At 41.8% G+C, this 21,035-nt stretch overlaps 1 long non-coding RNA gene across 1 annotated transcript in view; it reads right to left on the bottom strand.

Moving 5' to 3' along the window:
* LOC116152281 (uncharacterized) overlaps positions 1-21,035 on the bottom strand; it is a 129,608-nt gene that overhangs the window by 70,930 nt on the left and 37,643 nt on the right. The gene's annotated exons all lie outside the window — the stretch shown is intronic.

Raw genomic sequence — 21,035 nt, 5'->3', positions numbered from 1 at the left:
GTTGACTATGCAATTCCAGGACAAGGTGATGTGAAGCATCACACACAGATGCCTCCCCTTCTCTACCCCATTACCCACTGGTCCCTTCCCCCAGCCAATACCCAATTATAGAAGAGCAAGCTCATAGCTGATAACCGGAGAGGTTAAATCCTTCGTCTTACTAACTGAAAAGAAATACACTTCCTGGGACCAGACTCTTTCAACTTGCTCCAAGTAGAAAATGAATCACCACTGGTTTGGTGGGTTCGGATATCAAGCCAGAGGGAAACAAGGCTGGAAGAGAGAGGAGAGGAGCTTTGGGGAGATTCGACAAGGAGGACAAATCACCTATCTGGGCTCTTTTCCCCTCTCTGGGTGACCTCATGAGAATGTTCTTGACACCTTGGGAGTGACTACAAACATAGGGTCTGGTACTTGCTTCTCAGCTGGTACTTCCTGAGCAGCATTCCTGTGGGGAAATAAAGCAGCAGAGGCGGCAGAGGGGCAGAGTGAGAAAGAAGGTAGCAAAGTTAGGTCCCTAACCTCCTGCAAGCCCGAGCTGGCACAGCAGACTCCTGTGGGCCTGGAGCAGGTGAGACAGTAACAAGGATGTGGGCCAGTGCGCCAGGCAGCACCAAAGACCCTCAGCAGGGCGAAGACCAACGCAGAGAGCGTAACAAAGCCTGGTGGAAACATCCATGCCTCCAGTTCCAGGAGGGAGGGGAAGGAGTACCCAGAGAGGCCCCCGTACATAGATCCTTCCTCGTCCTTTCTGGTCTAATGGTGTGAGGCCTCAAAATACTTCAAATCGTGTGTGTGTATGTGTGTGTGCGTGTGTGTGTGTAAAAAACCTGGACGGAAAGCTCTGGATTGGGAATGGTTCCTAAATAATGACAAAATGTAAATTTGACTCTATACCTGGGCAAGACTTCTAATCTATAAATGACCAAAATGCTATATAGGCTGAATGGAATATAGTGGATTAGGCTGAATTTAATTTTCTCTCTGCCAAGGAGAGACATATGGGCTTGTCTGGGCTGGTCTTTCCCTGCTCTAGAAACTAGAATTTGCCCCAAACCAGAGACTGGCCCCATCCCTCTTTGCCAGCTCTGGCTGGTGCCTCTATGTGTCTAATGTTGGTCACCTGTGGGCACCACCATTGAATCAAGATGGGCCAAAGCTATGGGTCTCTGGCTTCAAAATAAGCTCAGTTTCATCAATACTGAAGAAAAATAACAAAGCTGGAGGAATAACCCTCCTAGACTTCAGACAATACTACAGAGCTACAGTAATCAAAACAGCATAGTATTGGCATAAAAACAGACATATGGATCAATGGACCAGAATAGAGAGCCCAGAAATAAACCTACACATCTATGGTCAATTAATTTTTGACCAAGTAGGCAAGAATATACAATAGAGAAAGGACAGTCTCTTCAACAAGTGGTGTTGGGAAAACTGGACAGCAACATGTAAATCAATGAAGCTAGAACACTCCCTCACACCATACACAAAAATAAGCTCAAAATGGCTTAAAGTCTTAAACATAAGACAAGATACTATAAAACTTCTAGAAGAGAACATAGGCAAAACAGTCTCTGACATAAATCTTAGCAATGTTCTCCTAGGGCTGTCTACCCAAGCAATAGAAATAAGAGCAAAAATAAACAAATGAGACCTAATTAAACTTTTGCATAGTAAAGGAAACCATAAGCAAAACAAAATGACAACCTATGGAATGGGAGAAAATATTTGCAACTGATGTGACAAAGGCTTAATTTCCAGAATATATAAACAGCTCAATAACTTAATAACAACAACAACAACAACAAGAAAACAAACAACCCAATCCAAAAATGGGCATAAGAACTAAACAAGCAATTCTCCAATGGAGACATACAAATGGCCAATAGGCACATGGAAAAATGCTCAATATCGCTAATTATCAGAGAAATGTAAATCAAAACTGTAATGAGGTATCATCTCACACCAGTCAGAATGGCCATCATTCAAAAGTCCACAAATGATAAATGCTGGAGAGGGCGTGGAAAAAAGGGAACCCTCCTACACTGCTGGTGGGAATGCAGTTTGGTGCAGCCATTATGGAAAACTGTATGGAGATTCCTCAAAAACCTAAAAATAGACTTACCATATGGTCCATCAATCCCACTCCTGAGCATATATCCACAGGGAACCTTAACTCAAACAGATGCATCCCAATGTTCACAGCAGCACTATACACAATAGCCAAGACATGGAAACAACCTAAAGTCCATTGACAGATGACTAGATAAAGAGGCTGTGGTATATTTACAGAACAGAATACTACTCAGCAAAAAAGAATAAAATAATGCCACCTATAGCAACATGGATGGACCTAGACATTATCATTCTAAGTGAAGTAAGCCAGAAAGAGAAAGAAAAATACCATACGGGATCACTCATATGTTGAATCTAAAAAAAAGAAAAAAGAGGACACTAAAGAACTCATCTACAAAACAGACACAGACTTGGAAATAGCAAACAATCTTATGGTTATCGGGGTAAATGGGGTGGGAAGGGATAAATTTTGGAGTTTGAGATTTGCAGATGTTAGCCACTATATTTAAAAATAGATTTTAAAAAAAGGTTTCTTCTGTATAGCACAGGGAACTATACTTAATATCCTGTAATAACGTCAATGAAAAAGAATATGAAAGTGAATATATGTATGTATATGCATGATTGGGACTTTGTGCTGTGTACCAGAAATTGACACATTATAACTGACTATACTTCAATAAAAAAATAAATAAATAAACTCTGTCTCTGCACGGGGCCAGAGACAGGGGATATGGGGAGCAGGGAATGAACTAAATTTTCAGAAGCAGTTTATGCATCTAAGTCCACAGATCCAAAAATGCAGCTTGTAGCAGACAGTGTCAAAAATTACCAACACAGCTTCTCCAGAGTGAAGAGCTCTCCTCTGCTTCAGAGAATCTCATCTTTCTGACTTTCCTTGTAACAAAACGAAGCCATCAGGGTGCCCACTGGGCAGGTAGACCACAGCCTAGTAATTCATTTACATAAGACCTTTGCTAAGAGATCACAAAGTCCTCTTACAACTAAGGTTTTATCATAAAAATGACTACAGGTTCCCTGAAGACCAGATGAAATAAAATGCAGAAATGAAAACACACCTGCAAGAGCCCCATGTTTCCCTGTTTATCAGGGATGTGAGGAGGAAGTGTCTGGAGAGAAGAGGGAGGGTGAGGTTTGAGAGAGGGAAGAGAGGTGGGGAGAGAGGAGGGGAGACGGAGAGAGAAGTGAGGGCAGATAAGGGTAGAGTGGAAGAAATAAGAACGCAGAATCTGAGACTTAATTTATGGATTCTGATTTTCCCATCCAACCTGTGATATTACAGGAGGCCCAGTTTCATGCCTATGATGGAAAAAATAATGACAATATTTATGCTAGAGACACAAAACTATAAATAGCCTGACTCTCCATCAATGGGACGCTGGTTGCAGCAATTATGGAAGCACATACTATGCACGGATTACATTATTAGTAGGCTGCTGGGAGTAGCATGTGGCTCTTCCAAAGAATAAGTTTGTTTGGAATATTGAGCTAGAAAGACATTTGTTAAAGCAGAAAGAGTAAAGTTGAGGACAGTATGATCCCATTTTTGTGAACCCTCCCACCAAAAAAAAAACCCACAACAGAAACACATATACATACTTAGGGGAAAAAAATCCCTAATATTTACGAATGTGTTAGTGTGAGTAGAGAGAAAGGTGCGAGGGATGCCCACAAAACTTAGCGATGGATACTTCTGAAAGTGTGTGTAACATGGTGGAAGCAAAGGAGTGGGGAAAAATGAGGTTTTCTTGGCACACCTCTTACTGTTTGACTTGTCACAATGAGCACATGTTACTGGAATGTGAGATGAAAAGAATAGAAAGATTTGAAATATTAACTTCCTTAGCATCTAAAATAACAACTAGTACCGAATGACAACAGTAAGCACTGCCCTGCACGCTGTCAGGCATCTTGCCCACTGTGGACTGTTTCACCAACACCTGTCTGCATCTCACAATGACCCAAGGCTTCCATTCTGCAGACTGAGAAATGCTTAGTAAGTGGTCTAAAACTGCACCACTGGTGAGGGACATAGGGGGCTGGACTCCAGGTCGGGCCTACTGCAGAAGCCCTGGGGAAGGGTACAGCCAGAGGGCTGCCAGGTACCAAGAGCTCAGGCTGGAGGCCACTGAACAGGGTATCAGGTGATGGTGCGCCATTTCCTTCCGTGCCCAGCGGCGGGGCAGGGACAGTAAGAGCTCTGAGCTGGACTCAGGCTGAGAATTGCTTCCCTAGCATATCAAACTTTAACATCTCAATTCTCATGGCTGGGCTCAGCTGAGCAAGCTGCTATTATCCATCAGCTTCTACGCAGCATTTCCCAGGGAACAGGCTGTTGGGAACATTCTATATCTGGAAGCATTTTATCATTGAAAAGGCTTAACCAAGACATAGCAAAATCGCCGAGCTCACTTTCCTATTCCCACGGGCAGGGCAATTAAGGGCACTCAGGTCCAGCTGGCATGTGGCGTCAGGCAGTCAGGTCTTGCTAATTTGGGGTTTTGTGACAAGTTCCCATAAGCCTGGCAGAAGTTTGCCTCTGCAACATCTGGAGATAAAAGGTTTACCAGGTTTCTTGATGAATAAGGAAAACAGACAAGTGAGAATGGGAAACGTTTAACCTACTTGAGAGACTGAAGTGATTTCTTTCTGTTTTATTTGTAAAGAACTTAAGCAAGGTGTCTTCCTGAAAATGTCAACCCCTAAATAGTTGTTATTAATGGCAAATGCAGATTCAGCAAGATTTCTACGTCAAAACTTTTTAGAAGTAGCCAAATAACTCTAGCTACTTTAAAGGAAGTCTATTTCTCCAACAAGCTTATTTTCCCAAATGACTAGACATTCTCCAGTCATCATCTCTGAGACTGAAAATCTGAACATGGTAGGCATCTCCGTCTTTCCTGCAGTTTACTCATCTCTGTCTTCAGGTGACTATGGTTCCTGGTTTGAGTCTTGGCTTGGAAACTTTACATTCCTGTGTCTCTCCAGGGCTCAGCAGATGCAAGCCACACATTGTCTCAAGGAGCAGAAACACCTTCTCTTCCCAAAGGACAAATCTGCATGTTCCTTTCCTCTTAGCCCTTCCTGGGTTTTCAGAACGACATTTTCTTTTGCCTTCCCACATTTCCTGGACTCCATTTCCTTGTCTCCTGTAACCATGGAGACAAGGAAATGGAGTCCAGGAAATGTGGGAAGGCATCTTCCATCTCACCCCCTAGAGATGTGAGCTGGGAGAAGAGCCATCCACATCTGCAGTCTCCATTTCTCAGACCTACTCACTCCTTCTTTCTCTGTCCTCCATCCCCACAATCACAGAATCCTCTCTCCCAAATGTCACCAGTGACAGCCCATCTGCAAATGTGGTGACGTTTTCTCAGTCTTTGTTCTGCTTGACGTCTGAGTGTCTCACACCACAGGCTATCTCCTCTCTACCTCTTTGGAGAATGCATTTTTGCTTCCATTGTCCTGTAGTCTTTTATTATTTTCCTACTTCTGGTTGGGATCTCTGTTCTCTTTCTTGGCATCCTTCTTCTTCATCTACTCCCTTGAATGAAAAATTTTTTTCTTGAATTCTCTTTCTCCTGGGGGGGTGGGGACAGTGTGTCAAATCTCTCCCATGACTATAAGCGTGTCTTTGTGGGTGACTTCCAGATCTAGAGCTAAAATCCAGTCTTGCTCTGCTACCTAAAATCTTAGCTGGCTCTTCTTCCTCGTGGCACCACCACCTTCCTGGTCCTGAACTTGACATATTGAGATGGTCTTTACAACTCTCCCTTTTTTCTTACCCCATCCCCCAAAAGTAAGTAATGCCCTGTTGGTTCTGATTCTGCAATGTCTATGACAGACTAGCACTTGGCATTTCTTTAATAAGTGACCTCAGTTCTACTCCACAGTTCTGAGCCTCAGTTTCCCAACCCTTGCCATGTAGATCACGGCAACCATGCTGCAGAGCTGTACGGGTTCCTAGCCCTGAAGTATAGAGGGACTGGGACAGGGTAGACACTGCCAGGTGCTATTGCTACAGTAATTACAGTTGAGTCTTGTTCTTCCTGGTAGTTATGTCCTATGAAGTCACCAAGAACAATGAAGTGGTGAATACTGAGCCACAGCTCCTGGGGAAACACAGGGTGACCTTCCTGCCAGCCTCTGATCACAACATTGTCATCAACTGATCCATAAATACCCTTTTTTTATGTTTGTTTCTATTTTAAAACACCTTATTCAATATACATTGTTGATTCTTTAATGCTGAACCCACATCCAACAGCACAATGACTTGTGCCTGTATGAGGTTTATCTGACACACTTATTTTCTCCCTAAGGCACATTGAAGCCATCCTGTGCTTAGGAACACTAAACAGCACTTCAGCACTACACTTGGTGGGTTATTTGAAACAGAGAAATCACCAACTGAAAGCACAGAAATGCAAAAACATGCCACTACTAAGTAGACCAGAAAAAGGACATGCATTTACAGCCTGAGAGCTGAAACAACAATCACCCTACTCCACTTTAGCTGGGAACATGCATGTTGGGCACCTCGAGTTTTTTTGCCACTTTGTGTAAGTCTGTGACTATCAGTGAAAGTGCCCCAAGTATTGATTTGGGGGTTACAGATACATTTCAGCGAGCAGGAGAATTGGCAAATACAGAATACGCTAATGATAAAACTGTGCATTCTCCTTCTATAACTGAGCAGGACCCTATGGGGCCCTCCCGGGACACACCCCTCCCCCATATCCTCGCTTTAATTCCTCTCTGAAGTACCCAGATACTAGTATCCCATGAGTTTTTCAGATGTTAAAAGACAACATCAAATGGACAGATTAGATTCATAGTGGGGAATTCATGACTGCATGATACTTGTAACTGCACAGTAGTAACCTACAGTGGCTTCCCTCATGCTAACACACACACTAGCTTGATTTTATACTGCATATATTTTCCTTTTCCTTGGAACACAAGTCCCCAGACCCCCTCCCTGAGTACCCTTTGCTCCAGGCACAGGGATGTGAAGAGACATGGTTTGTGAACTCCCAGAACAGGGGACAAACACCTGACCCCACCCTGATGGAGGAGGAGGATGTGATCTGATAACCTCAGGAACAGGAGGCCTTGTCACCAGATTTCCTTGATGCCAATGCCACTGTGCCAGGAGAAAAAGAATGCAGGCCTGTGTATACTCGGATTTTTATCAGGAGCACTGCTCCCTTGGACGTTTGCTATAAAACTCCCTACCAGCCCTCCCCAAGGGGGCTCACTGTCTTGAGGCATTAACCTGCTGTGACTCTCTTTGCCTGGCAAAGAACTAAAGCTATTCGTTACTACTTCACCCAAAAGTCTGTCTCCAGATTTCAATCGGTATTGGGGCACAGAGGCCAGGGTTTCAGCATCACTTCTCATACCCAGTACCCTTGTCCTCACTGAAGCCTTCGCTTCCCCTTGCCTGGACTGACTCTCCTAAGCAATCTTTCTGCCCAAACCTCAGACTTCCCATGTCTACCTTATCCTTCCCATTCCCTTGACCTGGATTTACAGCTTCTGGCTGCAAAATTCTCTTCCCTCTATCTGCCTATCTCTTTCTCTCTCTCCGTCTCTCTCTTCCCTCTATCTGCCTAGCCTACCCTTACCAGCTGCCACGTTATAAATGTGTCATCTTAAACAAAACTGCTTAACCTCTCCTATATTCATTTTCCTGATTTCTAGAACGGGCTGATAATGTTTTCCCTACCTAATTTATAGCATTTTTTGAGGATTGTGTAAGATAGCAGGTCTGAAACTTTTATGTGCATAATAATCACCAATGAAGTGAACCAGAAAGGGAAGAGAACTTGTTTAAAATTCAGGTTTCTGTAGCCTAAGCTCAGAGATTCTGATTTAGGAAGTTTTCATTACTACTTTTAATAATCTGTTTCTTAGATCACACCTTACGTAACACTGGCTTAAGTTAACGGAAGTGAAGGTGTTCTGTAAACTAGAATGCGTGCCACCTTCTTCCATCAGCAAACAGCCACTGAGCGCCTACTATGTGTTGCTCAGTGGCAAGTGAGGGACAGAAAAATAAACTCAAGCAGGAGGGTGAGAATGAGTGGTGAGCATTGTTTCTTTTGTTTTTGGGGGCTGTTTTGGTGTTCCTTTTTCACAAGAACAATACAAATACAAGCCAAACTTCTATAAAGAGAAAGTAGGCAAGCACAGAGATCCAGAAGTAAGTGTGCTACCACACCCCAAAATCGAGCTCAGTTGCTCCTTCCACTGTCCATCTTCTGTGAAAAGTTTGCAGGTACCTCGTTTCTCCTGTCAGATGATGCTCTCCTGGTGGACAAGGGGCCAGCAGTTTGTGCCTCCAAGGACTACACTGTGGCCCTTTGTACCCAATGTGTGCTCAGATGTTTAGATGGGTCATCTGTTTATGCATATGTCAGGTGGATAAAGCCCCACTCGATATAATTAAACAGATGGTCATTTTTAAAAAGCAGCCAATTCCTAACTTTTTATTTTTTAACTGGCTTGTAGGCAGGGATAGCTGTTGGCCACTCAAAGAGGCAGATGGGGAACCAAAAGGGAGATAATACCCCTATATTAAAATGCCTACTGTCTGCCAGCCACTGTGCTCACAGTCCAACTAGAAGATTTGGGACCCATCTTCCGAGGAGGATCTTAGAAGGCCAGAGGTGCCTTCTGACAGGCCAGACCTGTCTGATGCACAGATTTCATATTGGAGCTCTTAAACCTATCCTGTGCCATGGACTCTATGGGCACGCCAGTGACGTCTACTGACCCCCTCTCACAGGCATCTTTTTAAACACAGAAGATTCACAGGACCCCAAAAGGAAGCCAAGAAATTGAAATATGGTTAGCAAAATATTTAAAAACCAAATATGATATATCAGTACGTATGCTTCTATAATAAGACTAAGGAGCAGATCTAATAACTACAATAATTTCAAAATAACAGTAAACGTAACAACATAAGTACCTGTACTATGACATGAAAATACATGGACTTTTTACTGGTGACAAAGTCATAGGCGCTGCCCACATTTGCAATGGAAGGAAATTCGTATGTGTAGCTGGACAGTAATGAAGATGAAGATGCAGTTTCTTTCTCCTCGAGTTCATGGACATCCCTGATTCTACCCAGGGACCTGTTGAGCCCTGAGTTAAGAATCTCTGTTCTAGGTTGGAGCACTTGGGTAAATCACTGAGCACTTCAGCTTCAGAGAGCCCCTCTTGCTCTTTATAAAACCATGTAGCTTTACATCTACCTCTGCTGAGTACTTCAATTTTTACTCACTACTAGTCAGGAAAATCTTTAGACAGTCCAACTGAAACCTATTTGTTTTCAGCCTGCTTTGTTTTATTGTCCAGTGAGCACATCGTCTTTGGATCTTCCATTTTCCACTTGAGATAAAAATGAACAACTATTCGCTGACTTTGACCTGGTTTTTAAAGACTTCAGGGTGGGGAGCAACCAAATATATTAAACAAGGAAAAATGTGTTCAATGTAGGAAAAATAAGAAGCAATCAACAGAAAGAAGAAAGCAAGTGCCATGCAGAATTCCACCCTCCAGACACAAATTCTATTAATACTTAGATGTATATATACTTTGAGGCTTATAAAAATATCTGTATATACACAGGAAAGTATACAGATACTATTTTTTAAACAAAAATGAGATACTGTATAACTCTCTCGTAACCTATTTCTCACACTTAATACATCATCAACATCTGAGTATGTCAAGAAATATTCTACATTATTATTAACAATGTCAAGATGGCTGAATTCCATTGAATAATTGTGACATAATTTAACAAATCCCCATATCAGAATTTTAAGCTGTTTCAGTCTTTTTTATAATTAAAACAATGCTTAACAAGAAACACGGATTTTATTTTCTAACTACCTACTAGTTGGGTGACCTTTTCTTTCCTCAAACAAAGAATAGCATATAACAGTCCCTGTCTCATAGGATTGTTGGGAAGATTAAATGGGATAAAGCAGGTAAATTGCTTGGCAGAGGGCCTTGAACACAGTAAATGTGCAGTAGGCATTAGCTATGTTTTTTTTTTTTTAATTATTCTATAGAATAAATTCCTAAGTGTGAAATTTCTAGGTCAAAAGATAGACCCAAATTTGAAATGTGCTACCAAATGGTAACCCAGAAAAACTGTCTCCCAGCACCAGTGACTGTAAGAGTCTATTTCTCTTAGTATTGTTATTTTTCAAATACTTTGTTTTGCTGTTTCTTTGACATTGTATTGCTAGGAGAATCGACTACTTTGTGTACACTTATTGGCTATTTGAACTTCTTTTAAAAATTCTCTTCTCCCAAACTTGGTCTTTGTCACATGTTGCAAATGTTTTTTCCAGTTTTTAAATTTTTCATTTTAGTTTTATTTACAGTGTCTTTTGTATGGAGTTAACTTTAGTACTAACTTAATGCAGTCAGTTCTATCTCCTCCCTCCCTACCTCTTAGGTGGATTCATTGTTTGGAGTCACACTTGGAAAGACCAGCTCTTTCCCCAGTTTATAATATATTCATTATGTTTTCTTTAAGTACTTTTAGTTCACTTGGAAATTATCTTAATGTATAATGTAAGGTAGAGAATTAGCTTAAAACATTTTCATAGTTATCCAGTTGTACCAAAGCAATTATTGAATATGTGGATTCTTTTCAACAAAGAGATGGTTCAAGAATTTGTACTAATCCTGTATAAAGTACATTTCAAAGAAATAGATTCGATTATGCTTTATTCACTTACGTTTTATTTGTCTTCTTAGTTCACACTGGTAGGGAGGACTGATTATGTTAGACAGGATAACAATAATTAATCTTTCCCACACCCTACTTGATAATTTCTACTGAATCCTTAAACATATTTCATGGTTCTTTTCCCTCTCTTCTTTCCTAATCTCTTCTACATCTCCAGCTCTGTCCTAAGCCTCATTGGATCAAGAAGACTGGAAAAGAAAAGCATAAGAGCCAAAACAGCACAGCTTAGTTGGCCACGTTTGCTGTTAGTATTTTCCTAACACATTATATATAACCCTATGTAGTCATCAAATCTGTAGAGATGACTGGCTCTTCAGGAACAGAACTGTGCCATTGACTTGTTTTTCAACATGCCTTGGGTAGAGGTAAATATTTTATAATTTTTGGATAAGGAAAGAATGTATCCACCTAAGTATTTAACATGAAAGATTTTAATCTTCATTTTTTGTCTCTGCTGCCTCAGGCAATATTCTGTTTAATTCAAACAGAAGTATTGCACACTTGCTATGTGTTGGGCACCAACTCAGCTAAGACAGTTTTTGAAGAAGATTGGCTCATATAGTAGCTCCTCTTGATACAAATGGAGTCATATTACTCTTGGGTGGGAGTATAAAATTATCCTTGGTCAACTGAATGACAGCAAGGCTGGAGGAAAGCTGTTAGAGAGACCAAGTGTCTAAAAAAGAACTTTATTGACCAATAAGACATCTAAGCCATCAAAAGGTAGTCATAGGAGAAAGCATGCATTCCAACCTGCCCAAAGGAAATCCACCTGAAGCCAGTTTTGTCTCTTCACCATCCCAGAAATGAGGTAAAGGACTAAAGAAATTTCCTGCTGCCCCAAAGTCTTTTAAAAGGCACATTTGAGGCTATATGTATGATCCTGCTGAATGTATTCTATTTCTTTAAATTGTGCATCAAAGATCCTCAACTTCAGCAGTTCATTCCACTTGTGAACTCCAGGAGTAACTCAGCAGAATTACCACTATACAGACAGAGCTGAGCTCTTTAGAATTCAGTGCATCTATTGGTGACCTGCCTTTGACATCCAAGCCATGTATCACAGAGTCACACTTCAGATAGAGGAGTAGAGGGCCATTTAGAAAATCCAACTCTTCTCTCTTCCTTCCAGACTATGCTTGTCTGATTTGTGTAGGACATCCTTTACAACTGTACCTCCAACCTGCTTTCTTACAAATAAGATGAAGAACAAGAGGAATTCCTTACAACCCTAGTTTTCATAAAAGAACAAAACAAAAAACCTTCTCCTGGGTCTCAGCTATGACTGATCTCAATGTCCAGACTGTATTCAAGGTCTCCAAATCCTATGTCCTACCTTCAACCATTGGCCCTCTTTCCCACTACCCTAAAACTGGAGTATGCCATGTTCAGACAGAAAGGAACTCTACAATACTGAATGTATTTATTGGTGTGTTCAACCAGTGAAGGAAGGAAACCTACAAACCAGGCAGGTGCATCTAAAATGTAGGAAGACAACGATACCAGAGAATCAGTGATACACTCTAACATCCCCAACCCACTTCCTTCTAATCTATCCTTCTCTGAAGTGCTGGCTCTAAGAGGGGCATAGGAATACACTCTACGTGGAAGTCAGGTGGGGTGAGAGGGAGGTTTAAAACTGCATTTGTCAAAACTAAGAAAATGTCCCCTGTGCACATCCAAAAATGGAGAGTGGGCAAGTGGAGATGAAGGGAACAGCTCAGTCTTTCCTTGTCTACCACCAACTGCTCCTCTGAGTCATATCTCTTCCCAACCCCAAATGGCCAGGTCATCTCTGGTATGCAACCTTCATAGTATTATTTCTTGGTCTCCTCACCTCAAGTCAGACACTGGTACAGAGAGGTCTTTTTTTAGTTATCTGAATCGGAATCAATGTTACCCTTCCAATGGCTACAGGCCTGGCTTTATTTCCTCAGCTCTCTTCCTGTCCTAGGTGTCCCTTGCTCTCCTTTTTGTCCAGGTCCTACTTTCAAAGGTCCTGCAATGCCCTCACCTCTTCTAGAAAGCCCTCCTTGGCATATTGAGGTTCTCACTATCTGAACTGCCCATCCTGGTACCACACCAGAAAAGACCCTCTAACGTATCAGCTCCATGCTTCTGGCCCTCTGTCTTACTCTCTGAAGAATACACATAGAATTCTCATGGTTCCTTGACCTAGTAAAGCCCGAAAACCCTGAAACCAAACTCATAATCTCTTATTTCCTCTGACACCTAAACTCCAGAGTAAACAAGAAGTAAAATGATGTACCATGAAGTCCAACAAGTACCAGGGTGATCACCAGTGCTAACAGTAGCCAAGGTCCTAGGGCCAGTAAACTATGGACTCTTTCTAAGTCTTAGTTCCCTCATGCCAAAAGATGAGTAATTATACTCCCTACCACACGAAAGCCATTTCTAAGAAATATATATATGTGTGTGTGTGTATATATATGTATTTCATGTATATATGTGTATATATATGTATACATACACACACACACACTCTAAATACAATGCCTGGTTCAAGAAAATGTTAACTACCGTTTTTTCTCTCTTCCTTCTACTCACTACACCCCAGGGTTTTCCTCACTCACTTTTACAGAAAGTATGGTCTCTATTGACACTACTTTCCACTTTGTTTTTGCCATTTAAGGCCATGACTTAATGCTTCTACTAGACTATAACTAAGTCTATCATAGGCATGACACACAACCAGTTCTCCGGGAATTGCCCCCTCCAGTGGGCCCCCTGCATGTATGCCATGGACTGGCATGAATGAATGAATGAATGCCAATGACTTTCTTTTCAAAACTAATACCTGCTTTAATGTATGTTTGACTCAAAATTGGCCCTTGTTTTGTCTGCTTACATCAGTGGCCTGTGTGTTCTAAGGACAGGGACTGTCAGAGTAATTGGTTTTGCACCACAGAGCATGCAAAAAAAAGGCCTAATTGATGATGACATTTCAGTAACCAGCAACTCTTGAAGTTAGGAAGGATTTCTTTTTTCCAGCATCATCTTTATGTTCAATGAAATGTTCAACCCTCCTCCTTAAGAGTTTTATTTCCTAATTTCCCCAAACCACATTTCTAGTTTCTGCATGTTGCTTGTCTCATGTTGACAGTTTCAGGCATTTTCCCAAATGCTAATGATACAAAGGATGAATGATAACGTGGGTAAATTGCAGCAGAGTCAAGCTTTTGAAAAGATAAAATAAAACAAGAAATGGGACTTTTCTAGCTTCTGTTCTTATTAGCTGGTTTTGTTTTTACTCTGTGGGTATTTAAATTTTAGCAAATTGAGTAGTTTCTCCCAGGGAACTATCAATTGAGCATTTTTCAGCTATGGCAAATATCATTTTTCTCATAGGAAGTAGATTATAGCATTCCTCCAGTATAACTGAAAACACCATTGAATTGTTAACTTGGTTCCCAAATGGGCTTTTACTTGCAGGGAACATGGGAAAGCAAGAGTGTTTGGAGTGGGTCATTCTTAGTCCTCGGTTATTTTTCCAGCATCTTTATGGGTCTCCCTGGCCCTCATTCAGTGTTAGTCCACATCATTATCCCAGTGTGCTTTCTCACATGTGCGCCTGATCACATCACTCTCCTCCCAACACTGTAATGGCTCTCCTTTACCTTCAGCGTAAAAGCCAGACTTCTCCCTCTCCAGCCTCACCTACTATCTGCACTTTCTGTTCCAGCCACACTGAACTAATTTCCATTATTGTTCTCACAGTGTGCCATGCTCTTCCTGGCCTTCAGAACTTACATACGTGCTCCACTGTCAAGAACCCAGAACTCTCTCTGTGTGCCTTCTCAGTTCTCACCCACCTCATGTCAAATTCTCTTAAACTTCTTTTCATCAGTCAGAACTTGACTTTGATGTCACTTCTACCAGGCATCTTCTGTCACCCCTGCTAGGCTAGGTGCATCCTTCTGTGATCCTCCAGTTCCATGGACCCCCACATTGTAATCACATCATAATGCTGTACTGTCACTACCTTTTTTCGCATTACCTATTTGATCTCCCTCAGAAGACCACTCAGGAGAAATGGATGCCAATTTAATCACAACTGTGTTCTGCAGGCTCTAGCATAAGAATGGCTCACGTATTTGTTGAACGTTGCTGTGCTGGTGGCATTTTAGAGATCAAAAGTAAAATGGGAGAAATACTAGGATCCCAGGCTCATGCTGCTTAAAGTTGATCCAGACATTTAGCTTATATCCTCATTTGAACTTGATTACATCATGAGTTGCTCCCCCAACAAAAACTTAAGTGGCTGCATGCAGTAGGTGAATCTCACTGCTCTATAAATAGCTACTCTCTCTCTCAGTGGCCTATCAACGACTAATAGAGCTTGAGCACCTAGTTTCTAATTACTTTTGCAAGCAAGAATAAAACATCATGAAAAATAAAATTTAAATTATAAAGAAAGATCTTGTTGATTGCGAGGACTGTGAACATTGGAAGACTTTGTATAGTGAGATGATCAAATATTGCCTTAGCCTATTCCATTTTTAGCCATGGGTCCTGTAGATAACAAAGGATCAATCTGTCCTTGGCTTTCATGAGGGATCACTACCCTGGAAGAAGTAAAGTCCATCACTATGGTCACAATTGGCCACCTAAGCAAAAGCTGTGATAATGTCCAGTACAATATTCCACATAAACTTAAGGACACATCCAATAGGTTTAAATGTATTCTTAATAATTGTAGAGCCTGGTGCTCAAGATTTCTAAAATAGCAGCTGAACCAGAAGTAGCTGCTAAAGGTAAGGATCAGATCACAGCAATTATCCACTTAACGTGGCATTTATCTGAAACACTCACTTGGTGCACGGTCATTTAGACTAACCACCGTTTATTCTCGAACACTTTTCTGAAACTAGCAATAATCATAAAGATAATAATTTATTGCAAATGTAATCAATTTAAGAAAGACAATTAGCAGGAACAATTATGGTAGGGAAATATTAGCTATCCATAAAATATATGCCTAAATCTGTTTCTGGCTCCCCTTAGAAGAGATGAGTTACATACGGCTTCTGTGGTGCGCCTCTTGCAGATGTTGATACTTAAAAAATATGAACTATCATTATTAATCTTTTTGTGAGGAACAAAAGAATTAATTGAGAGCCTCATTATCATAGATGATTGAGGCTTTAGACGATAATGGCATTTTATTTCAAAAGTTCATCAGAGGATTTTAATTGTGAGGCTTGACTAATCATGGCCACTTTGACTCTTGACAATTATGTATCAAGATGGTAGTTTTTAATGAATCTTCTTGAAATCAAGGGTTATTCCACCATTGTGCATTTGATACAGAAAAAATAAGGCTCCAAACTCTAATATTTGAAAATGTCAAAAACCTACTTTCAAGCATACTTGTTATAAAAATGTATTCTAAGATGAGGTGAGAAACAGGAATGTAGGAGTGGTTTTCAGCCATTGAGAGGGAAGGGTCATGGGGCCAATTTAAATAATTAACTAACAAAAGAAGTCAACACATGCTCTGGGCAAGGAAAGGCCCTCTAACTCAAAGCAAAGAGGTTAAGGTGTATGCCACAGGATTCCAAAGGCCCACCCACTACTTAGAACCACTAGGAAAGCATTCTGCTGCAAGTTTTTCTATTCCTCAAGCTCTCATGATATGTGACTTAGAAGAGCTAGTCCATTCTCCTTATAGAATATTAACCAGGTGGCACTAAGGTCTCCAAGGATGATACCTAAAATCTGCAATGGGAACATACATGTGTTCCGGGATAGAAGCTTCTGAGCTGTGTACCTTCAGAGCTGAAGCTAGGTAAGGATGACGCTGATTTTCCCACAAATTAATGATCTCTCTTTCACCTCTGACTAGTTGGGAAACTGATCTGCTATTAGAAAAGCTTTCTGTTCTAGGCTGCGTTTCTAAAATGCGATTCTAGAAGTGAAATTCTCTTTTACATAAAGAAACTCAGAAAGAGTTGGAAGGATTAGAGAGCTCTAGGCCCTCTGAACCTTTCCCTAGGGTCCCGCCAGGATGCTCCCTGAGTTTCAGTGGTGGGATATAAACCCTGATCACCCACATTCCTGACTAACTATACCAAGTCAAATATCAGAAGAAATTGAGGTCCTATTCAGGGGCCAATTTGATGCTGAGACACATTACTGAAGAAGACTTTTATTTCCCCATGGAACTTTTTTGGGACTGCTCTAAACTGACAGCTTTTCTGGAACCATGGTTTCCAGAACTGCAGACATCACACAATACATTATTTCCTTTAAACAGCACACACCCTTCTGAGACAGGACAAAGAACCTGAGATACAAAGATCCTGGGTAGGTGAAATAGGCCACATTGTTAGCTAATGCTTGGAGCAAATCCACCCAATCGCTGAAACTGGAGAATATCAACTGATTACAGAAGAGGGAGGAAAATGCAGGAAAGTTCACACATGCCTTGCCTGTGCTGTGTTTGCCCAGGGTGGAGAGGGGCGATCAAGAATCTGCTGAAAACTGCCCAGGGATGATGCAGAGTCTCTGGCTCCATCTCTGCTTTCAGCCATAGCTGTCAGAGGGGACAGAGGTACTAGAATGAGAGTGAAGATTGGTAAATACTTTTATTAGGAAAAGGGTGATAAGCCTGATTTGAATCTGACAATAAGAGGACACTGAGTCAAGACTACTTCCAGCCTGTACAATGCTTTCGTGCAGACTGGAAAAGGCACATAGACAGTGCCCGGGGATCCAACCCTGGCAAGCTGAGCAAGTGCATGAGATGAACAAGCTCAGAAAATACAATGTGCAGTAAATTTAGATGACGTGGACTCGGGGCTGAGACTACAATTAAAATCAAGGAAAACAGACAAATTCATGCTTGTCTGTGCAGTCACCCATTCTCAGAACGAAGGACAAATAGGCTCACAACTGTAAAGTTAACGGCTCCTATTTGACTCAAGAATGTAGCATCTTATATTGATTCTAACAAATTGGTGGGCTGTTTGGTCTCTATAAATCACACTGACTCATCCACACATGCACGAATATTCCTTTCCCCAGCCAGGCTATGAAAGAAGTCAGTGTGTTCACTCTTCCATCTTCCAACCCCAGCCTTCAGCCACCCACCACATACACAGATGTTGGTCCTGATGGCTCCTGGATCCCTATTATTCCATCTCTGCTCCATTTCTCACCTCTAGTGGAAGACATTTTCCTCTAGTGTGGACCTTTTCGTTGACTCCTTGTAGCTTCTTGGCCTTGCCTTCTGGTCCCTTTCTCAGCTTTTCTCCATCTCTTGATTTGCCTTTCAACTTCCTGCTCTAGCTCTGACCCCCTACAGTGGCCATCTTCCCTAATTATAATCTAATCAGACGACTATGGCTGAGTTGGCATTCCCTTAATATCCAACTGTGACAAAGGAGATAGTCCTGGGCTTGGCACACATGAAGTAGACACAGAGTAAATATTTGTTGAAATACTGCGAAAGGAATTGAGTACCTAAATACTGCCAGTAGTCATCTCTGGACTACTGGTTGATCATATAGACTTCTGGATTTATCTCATTTATTGAGCCTCAATTAAGGCTTTGTTAATCAATCTCTCTCAAAACCGTATTAACTGCATGGTTAAGTCTATGATGAGGACAATTTATCCACTGGTGAATGAGAAATGATTGAATTAGCTAAAGTCTATTAGACTAAATTAGCTGAAAAAAAGAAGAGCCTTAGTCATTTGGGGTTAGTTTTTCATCCCCTCAACAAGTCACTGAATCTTCTAGGCCAAGACCTTATCAGAGCCACCAGTGGGACTGAGCACCAAGTAGGTACCATTCATTGAATGGGCAAAATGCTCCATGTACCTTAACAAAGAGACCTCACAGCTGGAAGAAAAGCCTTATTTTGTCCACGTTATGGATAAGAAACTGAGGCCAACACATGAAGCAACTTGTTCAATGTAACTAGGTTGGTAGATATTGGAGCCCAAATTCAAATTTGGGTTTGGTTGATTCCAAAGACCATACTCTGCATATTTCCATGTAGCTTCCCAATTGTGGTGAGGCACAGGGCAGGGACCCAATTTCAGAATCTAAAAAATCAGAGATCTAGGTCCCAAGGAACTCACAGCCACATTTGAAACAGGCACCTGGTCAGAAAGAGGCAAAATGATAGTCATGAGGTATGAGGTGGTCCACTGCCGGGAAGAAACTCAAGGGTAGTCAGTGCACAGCTGCTGGTCCCACTCTGGTTTTCCCCTTTCTATCTGCCAAGCCAGACAGAGGACTGAAGACACACCATTCCCTGCTGGCTGATTTCCCCCGCGTGGCTCTCTGCTTCTTGCTGCCCAGTCATACATGTAGGTGAGATTCACTCACCCCTCTGAATCTCTGGACTTCCCTTGAGCTTCCCAGACCTTCAAGTAACAGCCAGCTGCTGGAGGTGCACCACTCAGCCCTAAGACCTGCGTTTCTCGCACTGCCAGAGTCAGCAGGGCTCTTCAAGTTCCACATTCAAACTGGAGTATTTTTCTTTCTGTTTAAGGGCTGCGCCATTAGGGCCACTTTACACTCCACCATCCAGACTGGCTGCTTGCAATAACCCCAATTCCACCAGTAACAAGGGTGCTCATTTGCTGTGAGTCTTCCAGTCAACAGGAAAAGGTGACTGCCATGGGGGAACTAGGGAGGGAGAGCAGTAAAAGGGGCTTCAAAGAACTTCAGGTCCTTGACCTCAGAATTTGAAGGGAAGACTGCATAAAGTAACTTAAGAAGTACACAGGCAGAGCAGAAGAAAATGTGAGCATGGTTGGAAGTGGCTGGATGATGATGATGGTGATGACGACTGCTCCTTGAATATTTACTACATGCCAACCACTGAATTACTTTCAATCCTCATGGTAAAGGTGTTTAATCCCCATTTTATTGATGAGAAATGAAAAAGCCTCAGTTTATATAGTTTATATGTGGCAAAGCCAGTTTTCAAACATAGGTCCTCCAGCACCTTGTTCATGTTGGTCTCACTGCAGCATCCCGCAAAGAGAAGGGTGCATGGAGCTCAGCCTGAACATCTTGGTGGAGTTTTAGAAGGGAGGTGAAGGGACAGCAGGAAGCTGGAATGTGCATCTGTACCCAGAGTCTGTCCTGAAGACCAGGCAGGGCATCTGGGCTTTAGGAGGACGAACGCAAGCTGAGGGAAGAGAGAGGTGGGGGCTGTAGTTGGAGATCAGACCAATATTTATCCTTGAATCCCCTGCAACCCCTCTCCTTTTGCACAGAGGAAATGGGGACACACAGGCCTGAATTCTCTGGCAGGCACAACGCCTGGCTACACAAAGCTCAAGCTGAGGCACAGAAAAGATGAACTGCTTTGGCCCCAAAGGCAGAGCAATGAGTAAAATCCAGCTCTAATTTCCATCCGCTGGAAACCAGACCTAATCAAACGCCCACAACAGTTTTAAAGAGAATGTTAGTTACAATCCAGAGCTAATTAAAACTTTCCATAAAATGACTCTTTAAAATTTAAGTGGCCTTGAATGCTAACAGCCCAGGCTTGTCTCTAACTGCAGAATTATTATTAACACATTAGCACAGCAATACCAGCCGTTGAATTTGCTCGGCAATTTCAAAATAACGATGTTTTGAGTGTTTCCAGCTGAAATGACGTGTCCCTTTCAGTTCTTACACAGCAGGTCATCAACTTATTCCCTCCATCAGTTCCCCAATACCGATGTCCTCCCTCTGAGGCCAATACAGAGTTTCTTAGTTTCTTGTGGCTCTGCCTGCATCTGTCCATAGTTCCTAGGTTTCTCTCTGCCATGATGTTCACCTGCTTAGTGTGGACTTTTTATGTTCATCTCCCCTTGAAAGCACACACTGTGTTAATGTAGAATACAGGGTAATGTACAGAGAGAGTACAGGCATTAGAAATGGACAGAGCTCACTTATATGCGGAATCTAAAAATATGATACAAATGAACTTATTTACAAAACAGGAACAGACTCACAGACATAGAAAACAAATGATTACCAAAATGGAAAGCGGGTGAGGGAGGGATAAATTGGGAGTTTGGGATCAGCAGCTAACAAACTACTACAAAAAACAGATAAACAGCGAGGTCCTCCTGTATAGCACAGGGAACTATATTCAATATCCTGTAATAAACCACAATG

Source organism: Camelus dromedarius, chromosome 3 (assembly GCF_036321535.1).
Source record: "Camelus dromedarius isolate mCamDro1 chromosome 3, mCamDro1.pat, whole genome shotgun sequence".
Classification (NCBI taxonomy): Eukaryota; Metazoa; Chordata; class Mammalia; order Artiodactyla; family Camelidae; genus Camelus; species Camelus dromedarius.
This window is presented reverse-complemented; position numbering and strand designations above follow the sequence as displayed.